Below are 10,935 nucleotides of genomic sequence, written 5' to 3'. Positions count from 1 at the left end.
CGCGTGAGCGACGCTTACGTGTCGCGTCCTGTTTTCCATTCTCCTTCTTTCTTCTCCCCTTTCTTATTCTTTCCTCTTTCCTTTCTTCTTCCTTTTCTTCTTCCCTTCTTACTTTCTTCTTCTTCATTTCTTTAACTTCTCATCCTTATTCTCTTTTATTCTCTGTCGTGTATTGCATTTGCATACTTTCATTCATTGCATTTTAATTTTGTACTTGCTTTCATGTCTTTTTCTAAATTTGCTATTTTTCCATTGGTGTTGAATTTTCTTACTTAACTGTTGGCTATTTCTTGCATTGTTTTTGGTGCTTCTCGACTTGTCTGCTATTTACTTGAAATTCCCTTCGCTTCTATTGTTTTCTCACTCACATGTTGTAGCTACCATGTAGTTGAGAACCTCATTATTATTTCGCATTAGCCCACCATATTTTATTTGTTTGCATATCTTTGTCTGTGGGTTACTCTTCTTTTTTTTTTCTCTTCTTTTAGGATGGCCACCAAGAAGAAAAAGAAAAAGCTTCTAAATGGGACAACAGACAAGTCCATCTGCACAATACATTCAAGAAACTCATCAGTTGTAGCAACCCGTCCACTTGCACATCTTTGCATGCACCGAGGACGGTGCAATCTTTAAGTGTGGGGAGGTCGATACCGACTTCTATGGGTAACTACTTCCTGTCTCAACACCAATGATTAATTTTCTTTGTTAGTTCATTGTTTCATTTGCATGATTGATTGCATGTTTGTTAGATTTTGTGCATATTATACCACTACTTGGTTGAAGCAATGATTTTCTTTTCAAGAAACTATTTTATAACATTTCACTAATTTGAATTAAAATTTTTGTTGAACTTGCTTGAAGAAATTTATATTTGGAACATGGTTTAGAGCTCGAACACACAAAACCAGTGAGATTTTGAACCTATTTGATTGGTTTCATTTTATCAACCAATACTTTGTTTGGGTGTGTGTTGTTCTCTCTAAAATTGTGATCTTTGTCTTGCTTAATTCTATATTTCCATTGTTTGATGTATGCATGCACTTATGTGATTGAGGCCTTGTTTCACTATAGCTCACATACCCATATAGCCTTACCCTTTCATTATCCAAACCAATGTTGAGCTTATTTCACCCCATCTGTTCTTTATTTTAGCACATCATTAACTCTAAGCAGAAAACAATAATTTCCCTAATTTAAATTCTTGGTTAGCTTAGACTAGTGAATGTGTTCATGAATTAAGTGTGGAAAAGTTGGGTTTGAAAATATTTGGTTTGGAAATTGAGTAACCAGAGACGAAGAAGAAGAAAGGTTGGGGGTTTGTGCGAATGCGTATTAGGGCATACGCATAAGTGGGTGTGATTTTTGAATTTGCGCGTATGCTTAAGGCATGCGTATGTGCAAGTGGTTGTGCGAAAGGAAGTTGCGTACGCATGGTGTACGCACAACACCATTTTGGTGCTGGAAAGGGGGCCATGCGTACACGGAAGGGATACGTACGCATGAGTGGATTTTTCTCTTCTTTTTTTATATATGATTGTGCGTGCGCATAGTACACACACAAATGAAGTTTGGTTCTACTTGGATGTCGTGCGTATGCATCAGGCAGGCATACGCACAAATTGGTAAAATTTCGTGAGTTGCATGTACGGATTAGGCACGTGTACGTGCAAGTTGTGCTCTAATTTTCAAGCTTTTTCACACTTATTACGCCAAACTAAGCCTCTTGAACACCCAACAAGATACCAAAACAATACCAAACCTTATTAAACAAGCTAAACAACCAATTAAACTAAACAAATCTAACTAAAATAGAAATTCAAGTTATTCACCAATATATACAAAGAGAAAATGGAAAGAATTTACCATGGTGGGGTGTCTCCCACCAAGCACTTTTAGTTAAAGTCCTTAAGTTGGACATGTTGGTGAGCTCTTTGTCAAGGTGGCTTGTGCTTGAATTTATCCTTGAACTTCCACGCTTGGACTTCAATTGACTGCCAGAATTTTCAACCAAGTGCACCAAGCTCTGATGAAGTCCACACAAGTTAGGAGCTCCCGAAATTGATTCGCATCTTGTATACCGAGATCCGAAACTTTATTTTTGCACTCGTCTTCTAATTGATTCTTGTGATTTCACTTGAGTGACATCACTCCAGAATTTTCCTTAAAGTGCCAAACTATCCTCCGAGATTCATTGCATTGAGCATCGCACCTTCCTTTGAACTCAAACCTTGAGCTTTCAACCTTAATGAGCCTTGAGTTATGTCGCCAATCACTACTCAACTTTCTCTTACTCTTCAATCCGCAAAGAGTTCTAAGTTAACCATCCGTCTCAAGTAAATCATATTCAAATGGGACAATAAAGTTTAAGGATAAACATTTTACCCACTCGAATGTTGTGTTGGATAGTGACTTAGGAAGAGAGACTTCCAACGGCCTTGCAATTTTCACTCCCTTGTACTCCTCTTTGATTACCTCCACCTCTTGATAACTTTTTTCAATTTCCACTTCTTATTCAACAACTTCTTCCAAATCTTCTTCATTGCTCAAAATATGTTCCGAAGGTTGTGCACGGTCCTCCTCGACATCACTTTCAACTCCAATGGAAGAGGATTCAATGAGATCACCAATGTTACTAATTGGTGTGGAAGTGTCTTTAATCTTGAAATCCACCTCTTGCTCAACTTCTCCTAAATATTCAACCATTTCTTCATCTTCAAGGATCTCCACTTTCTCCACTTGTTGCAATACATGTATCTACTCCTTGTTCTCCTATTGAGATTCTAAATTCTCTTTCATACTATGCTCTTTGGTTAATTCTCTACATTTGTCAATGGGAGTACTTTGATTGCATGAGCGTTGTGAAGTCAAGTAGGTTACGACTTCGGCTAAGGTAGCTATGATAGCTATGATAGCATTTTGACGCTTAATTGATTTATGTGTTTTTCTTCTTGTCTCACTTTGCTCTTGAAGAAACAAAAAGTGAGTCTCATTCATGAGTGCTTAAGGTGGAGAGGAGGGTTCATCGTGTTGAAACTCCAAGCTTTCTTCCACTCTACATGCTTCAATTGGAGTTGGTCTTTGAATTCATCAATAGAAGTGCTTGGATTCTAGCAAGAGCGGGTTGAATTCAACCGGGTTAAAGCATCTGCTAGGGTATCCATGATGTTTTCTTTCCTTTTTTGGGCTTTCTCTTGCTCTTTGAGAAGCATGATTGCAGTAAACTGGTCCATCGCTTTCATGAGATGATCCCTTGTTTCTTGTTCCTATTGGCTAACATAATTAGGATCATTTTACTCTTGAATCGATAGGTGTGGATATTCTTCCATGGAAGGCTGTGGTGTAAAGGATGGTTGATAGTGTTGGGAGTAGCCATCATATATGAAAGGTGATTCATTTTGGTGAAAATATTGAGGTGGTGTATATGGAGGTATTTGTTCAATAAGCTCATGGGAGTTTTGATGCTGGAATGGTGGTGGTTCTGAGTATGGTTCATATGGCTCGTATGGTTGTTGGTATAGTGGATATGGGTTAGGATCATATGGAGGTGTTTGGTGGTATGAGACTTGTGAGTATGGTGGTTGTGGGCTATGTTAAGGAAGGGATTCATAGGCATATGGTGGCTGTGGTTGATAGACACAAGGAGGTCCACTGTATCTACTAGATTCGTATGCACCATGGGTTGGATATGCTCATAGTATGCTGGAGGAGGCTGTTGCCATAAAGATTGTCCATAGGCTTGAGGCTCCTTCCACCTTTGATTTTCTAATCCTTTATCAAACCTTCATTGAAATTTTCATTTTCTACAATGTACTTAGAGTCAAACTCATAGCCAAAATTGTGAGAATTCATAATAAAAAGAAAAAATAAAAGCAAAAGCTAATATGAAACAAAGAAAAGCAAACTCCTACAACTAGCAAAGAAATAAAAAGCAAACTATTTACAATATTAACATATAAACAATAACCAATAATAAGCACACATTGCAATTTTCTGGCAACGGTGCCAAAAACTTGATGCGGGCCAAACGTCGGTTTAGAATTTCTCAAAAAGAATCGCTTCGTCAGTAGTATAGTTCCAAACGAAAAAATAACTCGAATCAAAGTTTAATTTGTTTGTCACGGATACAAACCAATAAAAACTGAGAGTACTTGGATCTCGGGTTGTCTCTCAAAGAAATTGCAGTGAGGTGTGCGTATTATCGGTTATGAGAAAACAGGAGTTTTGAAGACAAAAAAGGCAAGAAAATAAAGCTAACAACTAAAGGGATATAAATGCTAAAAGACACTCCTGGCGAGGATTGAGAATCAAGGCTTCCTATCTAAGTCATTGACCACAAACATGGTGATTACCTAGAGTTAATCCTACTTCATCATCTCCAACATCAGGAGAAAGTCAAATAGGCATAGTCAGTCTTAATCCATAGGTCTTACTCGTCAATGGAAACAAGAACAACTAACAACCCTAAATCACCAATCAATATTGGACATCAACGATTCTCGCGACATGATAATTACAAGAACAAACCCAATTAGTCAACCTCTAAATAGTGAGATAAGTCAACCGGGCTTATTCAATCTCAATCCATAGGTCTTACTCATTAATAGAAACGAGATTAATTAAAATCTCTAAATTATCAATCAATTCGGACATTCGTGACTCAAGGTCACCTCAAATACTCAATTCCAAGTCAAGTGTGTAAAAATCTACCCTAAAACTAAGAGAAACATTTTTCCAAACACTTAGAAGGCATATAAGTAAAATATGGTAAAAGTGCAAGAATAATAAAATCTACAACTACCAAATTTAAGAAAGTAATAACAACAATTAAAAGGAGAAACAATAAACATGAAAATATAAATTGCATTAAAAGAAATCAAAATTCAATAAGATTTCATAAAACTAAAAATGGTCAAATAGAGAAATTAATAAATAAAGCTAAGAAAATGAATACAATAAAACAAGAAAATGTAAGCAACCCTATCCTAAAACAAGAATTAAAACCTAAACTAAGGGAAAGACTAAATCTAAAACCTTAATTTCTAAAGAGAAGAGAGAGCTTCTTTCTCTTGAATTCTAACCTAAAACATGGCATCAAACTATCGTAATTGCTCTCCCCTTGATTCTCCTTGAGAATTGCATCAAATATTTCATAAATGAGTTGGATTAGGCCCAAGAAAGCGCTGAAATTGCAACCCATGTGTTTACTTAAGTAAATCACGTGCTGACAGTCATGCGTATGCATGAGGGATGTGTAACACCCCAATTACCCTAAGCTTTACCTCTAGCCGTAAAGTAAAGGTTAATCAGAGATTATGACAGTTCTAGGGCTTATACATATTTATATAAAAGGAAATAATATATTCTATAAGCCTGATGAAGGATTAAGCTCGAAAACAGAATTACAAAAGCGTGAAACGTTCACACGAAGCTAACTCATAAGATATAAGGTATATGTATAAGAGAATAATTCATATACAAATATAAGAATATAATAATCATAGAGAACTAGCCGCAGCTTGTGGAGTTTAAGCCGACTAGTTACAAATTGACAGATACAGAGTTTTAGAATTAAAACAACTTATACAACCTATCTGTCAAATAAGCCTCTAAGGCCATAAAGATAAATATACAACAGATGAGAGTATACTACAACAAAAGTAAAATGAAAGCATACAAAGAAAGAACCATTCTCCGCTCTGTCACCATATCCGCAACTTCACCAAGGTGAATTACGACCTGCATCTAAAAATAACAACAAAGTATGGAATAAGAACCGGAGGTTCTCAGTATAGTAACAGTGCCCAATGATATAAGATGTAAGGTCCCGGGACGCCGAAGGCAATCCTAGAACTTCACATCACATACTGATATTCAAGCTTAGAATAAACTAAATAAATATATAAAGAACTTAAACCATAAACCAAGGTTGTCTAAACCTAGGGGAATTCTAACTAATATTGTTCACACCGCTGTATCTCACAGCCGTCGCCAACCTAACCTCCGTGCGATCCCATCGCCACCGCCTACCTAACCTCCTCAGCACCAGACAATCACAATATAAATGCAAGCAAGTAAAACACAAGTAGAAACATATAGAGCAAGTAGTTCAAGTAAGCAAATAGGCATGTTATTCATTTAGGCATACAATTACAAGTCGGAAAAGTATACAAAAAGATAGAAAATTGACATGATGAATGTCTATCCTATTGGCTCGTGATATCACTTGTCGGTCCATAAATACGAACCCGACACATCCTTTCGGATGTCGCTTTTCTGCCGTACCCACGAATATAGTGTCGGGCACACTCTATTGACCCATGGATATAGTGCCGGGCACACTTGCATGCATAACCCAAGGATATAGTGCCTGGCACACTCTTGCAGCAGAAAAGATTATCAATCATAATTCAATCCCAGGGACATAATACCCTGCACACTATCATACTTAACCCAAGGATATAGTGCCTGGCACACTCTCATTATTCAACAAGATCATCATTCCTCTTTGAGTCTTCAACTCATTATAACCATCATCAATTCATCACTCCATTCTGAGCTCATTAGTTCATCAATTTTCCAAGTCATTGTCAACAATCACCATATGCACCACTCTTCCTTCTCTCTCAACTAACTCATCCGCAATACACCAGAAACCTAAACCTCCGTTTGCTAACTTTTCAAAAAAGAAAACCTAACTTAAACCCCTAGGACCTTTCCCATATTTCAATGCTCTAAAATAAGCCCAAGAGTCTTAAAATGGTGTTATAGAAGCTTACAACCTTGTCGCGAAGGTGAAATAGTTGAAAACAAAATAAAATTTGAGAAACAGGGCGTGTGCGGCCGCACAGGGGTGTGCGTGCGCACGCCCAGGAAGATTTTCAAAGTATGCGTACGTGCAGGGGTATGCTTGTGCACAGGTACTGATCCTTCCCGACTTGTGCATGCGCACAGGACTGTGCGTACGCACAGGTCGTAATTCTTCGTTGATGTGCACGCACACAAGCTGTGCTAACGCAGCAAACAGCACACCCTTCCCTGGCGATGCGTACGCACAGGTCTGTGCGTGCGCACAGGTTTTAAAAAGTGCAGGGTTGTGCGTGCGCACAAGGCTGTGAGTGCGCACATATCAGAAATCCTGAAATTCTGCAACTTTGCAGAATTTTAGATTTTTAACACCAACTTTGAATGATCATAACTTCCTCTACAAAAATCCAAATTTTACAAACTTTATATCAAATCGAAGGGTTTTCAATGGACTTTAATTCTAAACAAAATTCAGTAACTTTTGAAAATTGAGGCACAAGTTATGACCCTTCAAAGTTCACTAAAAACCAGTTTTTTACCAAAAACATCAAAACTTCAATTTTAATCAACTTTCCATTCAAAACTAAATCAAAACCTACCCAATCATCATAAACCACTACCACACACAACACCTTACCTCTTCATATCATTCTTCTCAATTTCACTTAAATTATTCAACCATTATACCATATCTCGCTACCAAATCCATAATTTTCCACTTAATCATAAATCCACACTCATAATCATAATCAATCAACAACAACCTCAACTAACCAAAACAATTCCTCATAAATTTGAATAGTCATTATCAAACCCTATCCATTATTAATCAAATCCATCATAAAGCTCATCAACACCAATAATACCCAACAATCCTCAATAACCACAATAACCAACAATCAAAAATCATCATCAATATATGTCATCAAACATCATAATCATCAATATCCTTCATTCCAACCCACCATAAACATTTTACATTAACTCATCACTTTAATTTCTCAAAATTCTCATTATTCATTAATATAGATAATCATCATCAATACTCATCAACATCAATAATCTCCAACAATCATCATCATCCACAATAATCCCATACACCAAAAATTAACGTCAATTCACACATAATTACTCATACACCCATATCATTCAATCCTATCTTAGGGTCAACTAGCCTAAGTTTTCAGAAACATTACATATTACATAAAGGAAACCGAAACCATACCTTGGCCAATTTCCAATATGCTTAAACACCAAACTTGATTCCAATCAAGCTTCCACCAAGCTCCAAACCATGAAAGCCACACCAAAAGCCACCACCAACTCCAAAAACAAGCTTCATACATACAACATAACCATACATCAACAACTAAAGCTCATACTATACCAAACCACAAGGATAAAGAGGTTCCTTACCTTATCCAACGAGATTAGGAGTAAAATCCATGAATTACTCGCTACTAGAGATCACCTAAACAACCAAAACCACAAAATCTACTCAAAACCATAACCTCCAAAATGCAGAAATCTAGGGCACAAAACTGGAAAGTGAGACGCGGTTTCTTACCAAGTTTGCTTAAATAAAAACGTCGAGCTCGACAAGAGCTTCGCGTGGCCGTAAACGGCTCGTCAATCGGAACTTCGGATCAAAAGTTATGGCCTCCGGAAGGTGGAGGTGAATAGTGCACTCTCTTCCTCCTCTCCTCTCTTCAAAACCGCTGCTCTCTCATCAAAGTGGGGGAGAATGGGCTGAAATTCTCATTAAATGAGCTTATATATGTTGGACCTTGGGCTCAGTTTTGGCCCGGTCCAACCCGTTAGCGTTTTTGCTCCATTTGGCCCACTTTGGGCCAAAACCTTTAATAGTAGTGCCCGGTTTTCAATTCTAAAATTATTTTTGTCCTTTCAAAACAATAAACCAATTTTCTAAATTTTATTTTTCTCAAAACACAGTACCTGAAGGCTTAAACCGGTTCAATCGGTTCGGCTGCCGGTTCTCATTCTTTCTCAGAAAATACATTTTTCGACTCAGAAAAATTCATTGAAACCAAATTTCACCTTTATATTTTCAAATTAAAACTCCTAAATTTTGAATCTATTCCGGGCACTAAAATTATTATTTTTAAAATGGTTTTATGTGAAAATGCGGGTTCTTACATCCTCCCCTCCTTAAAAAGATTTTCACCCTCAAAAATCTGAATCACGCGATGGGATATATATATATTCCCCACGAGGCATCCTACTTTCAACGTTGCTAATCCAACAAGTTGCCAAGGCACCTCATTCACTATCATCCTACCGTGTTGACGTTTTCTCTTGCCAACTCCTCCGTAGAATAGTTCAGTCAGATAGGCAGAAAATGAGCAGATTTGGTTAAGCAAACCATGATCACCCAAACCGCATCATAGCCCACTTCCACTGAGGAATCTCAAGAGGCTGTATCATTCCTGACGGCTTCTGATACTCTATCTTCGCCTTCTGACACGTCAAACACTTGGATGCCACTGTAGCTACATCACCTTTCATCCCAGGCCACCAAAACATCTTCTTTAAGTTACAATACATCTTCGTGCTTCCGGGATGAACAGAAAATCCACTATAGTGAGCCCTCGACAATAAGTCTTGTCTCAAACTTCCGACATCCTGTGTGCAAACTCTCCCCTTATCTCTCCTCAATCTTTCACTTTCCTTAGCAAATTCTTCACACCTTTTATCACCAACTAGTTGCAATAATTTCTGAAGCTTCAGCTCATCTTGCTGAGCCCTCTAAATCTCCGTCTTAATCGTGCTTGAAATCTGCAACTGGTTCAAACAAGTTATTCCGACAACCTCACCAATGTCCAGCTTAAAATTCACAAACTTATCCACTAGCTCCTCTTCCTTGATTCTCTCCCAAGCAATTGTTAAAGATTTCAGACCAAATGCACCTGCGACCACCTTCGCCTTTCCAGGGTGATAACTCAGTTCAAAATCATAATCCTCTAGCAACTCCATCCGTCTTCTCCAATGCATTTTTAAGCTCTTTCTGATCAAAGACATACTTGAGATTCTTATGATCAGAAAAGACGCTAAACTTCACTCTGCACAGGTGGTGCCTCCAAATCTCCGGTGCAAACACAATCGCCGCTAATTCCAGATCATGAGTTGAATAGTTCCCCTCATGCGGTCCCAACTGACGCGATGCGTAAGCCACCATACTCCGGTGTTGCATCAACACGCAGCTTAAACCCTTCAAAGAAGCATCATAGTATACTTTGAATGGTTCATGCGATTCCAACAAGATTAAAACAGGTGCTGAAGTTAACTTCTGCTTCAAAATATGAAAACTCTCTGCGCACTCCGACATCCAAACAAAGACACTTCCTTTCTTGTCAACTTAGTCATCGGTTAAACCCTTCAAAGAATCTCCGGTGATATCCGGCTAAACCCAAGAAGCTTCTGACTTCCGCCACCATTGTCGGTCTTTTCCATTCTATCACCGTCTCTATCTTAGAAGGATCTACGGTTATTCCTCCTTTGCTCACCACGTGACCTAAGAACTTCACTTCCTCATTCCAGAACTCACACGTCGACAACTTAGCGTACAACTTCCGCTGCATCACTCTGATTATCGTCATTAAGAATCTAGAAATTTTTCTTAAACCAAATACCGATTTTGTAGTATTTGTCAAAACCTTTAAAACAACTTCAATTTAAATGAGTCCATTGTTAAAATCTTATCAAAAGAGTCAAAAACTTTTTATTTGTAAATCAATCATTTTAATGCACGATTTTCCCTAAATTCATTGAAACCCTTAAATCAAAATCTTTAAATTTGAATCCATTTTGATAAGTTAGGTTTACAACCAAAATCACAAGCCAACAAAATCTTAGGACTCACTTTCCTTTTAAAATTGTATCATTTGATCAAAAGTTCAAATCCTAGTTTCAAAACCAAATCAGTTAAACCAAAGCTCCAAACCAGATTTAAAAATCACTCTAAATCTTAAAACGGTAAAAATCATAGTTAAAAACCGCAAGGACGTTAGTCGGTATTTTCGTTGCCACTAGTGCTGAACCGTACCCATCGCCCACACAGGGAACCGCCAAGGCTTCTCGTCATACCTGGTAACCATTCTGGCACGCCAACTC

Source organism: Arachis ipaensis, chromosome B4, assembly GCF_059453495.1.
Source record: "Arachis ipaensis isolate K30076 ecotype BB chromosome B4, ASM5945349v1, whole genome shotgun sequence".
In the NCBI taxonomy this organism is placed as follows: Eukaryota; Viridiplantae; Streptophyta; class Magnoliopsida; order Fabales; family Fabaceae; genus Arachis; species Arachis ipaensis.
Note: the sequence above shows the minus strand (reverse complement) of the source record.